The sequence below is a fragment of the Saccopteryx bilineata genome, chromosome X (genome assembly GCF_036850765.1).
Source record: "Saccopteryx bilineata isolate mSacBil1 chromosome X, mSacBil1_pri_phased_curated, whole genome shotgun sequence".
Taxonomy (NCBI): domain Eukaryota; kingdom Metazoa; phylum Chordata; class Mammalia; order Chiroptera; family Emballonuridae; genus Saccopteryx; species Saccopteryx bilineata.
The window spans coordinates 107,981,126-107,982,498 of NC_089502.1; positions in this window are offsets into that span (position 1 = coordinate 107,981,126).

Here is a 1,373-nt window from a genome sequence, read left to right on the forward strand (position 1 = left end):
ATCCATGTTATTTTGCTGCAGCTGAGCGAGTGGCTGTAATGAGTACTTCTGTTCAGCCCAACCACATCTTGACACTATTTTTTTCATCAGAAACAAACTTCAGTAATTGGCATTAAAGTCAAAGGCTTTCCCTGATACCATGTGTAATATGACCTTCATCAGTAATGACATTAAAAAGCAACAGCCCCTAGCCTTCCTCTCCCCAGCAGGAAAAGCAACAGCCCCTAGCCTTCCTCTCCCCAGCAGGCATCTCTAGTGCCACCACTTCCATTTTCTCCATGGCTGAAGCTCCCAGCTGCCCTGGGTGCTGCTGGGTCTGTGGCATCTTGAGTCCATAGCAGGGACAACCAGACTAGTGGGCTCTCGGGTTTGGGGGAAACAGGCCAAAAGCAGAGAGAGGAAAGGTCCAGGAAACCCGGGAGCTGAGAGAAAGGAGAAGAAGCCACGTGAAATCCCTCACCTTAGTGAAGTATGAGGCCTACCACCATGAATGCTTTCACCTGACACACACACTCCAGATCAAGCCCCTGACCCAAAGAAGAGCAGGTTGGCCCACAAGTCTGATCTGAAACCTAAAAGGTGTTTAAACCCCAGACCCCTTATACCCTGGTACCTTTACTCTACCAGGCATTTCCCTAAGCTTACAACTTCCGATTTCTCCTTTATTTCACTTGGTCTTTAATTGCATTATTGTTCTTTTTAATTTTAATTGTGCCATTTGTTATAAAAATTTAGTTTTTATATACTGCAACAAAGTGTGGCATTGGTGCAGGTTGGACCGGGGAGCACAATGGGAGAGAAAGCGAAGCTGAGTTGCAGACCCCCACATACACGTACACTTCATTTATGACAGAGACCGTTGAAAAGCCTCAGGGACAGGATGGCTTGTGTGTTTGTGTGTGTGTGTGTGTGTGTGTGAGAGAGAGAGAGAGAGAGACAGACAGACAGACAGATAGGGACAGACAGGAAGGGAGAGAGATAAGCATCAGCTTATAGTTGAGGGCGGCACCTTAATTGTTCACTGACTGCTTTCTCATGTGTCTTGACCGAGGAAGGGGCTCCAGCTGAGCCAGTGACCCCTTGCTCAAGCCAGTGACCTTGGGCTCAAGCCAGTGACCATGGATCATTTCTATGATACCATACTCAAGCCAGTGATCCCATGCTCAAGCTGGGTGAGCATGCACTCAAGCTAGTGACCTCGGGGTTTCAAACCTGGGTCCTCAGTATTCCAGGCCAACACACTATCCACTGCACCACCCCTGGTCAGGCAATGATGGCTTTTCTAATCAATGGTGCTAGGTTATTGGGTGGAGATCCATGTGGACAATAATGAACCTTGACCCCACTCTGCTGCCATGCACAAACATTCCAGG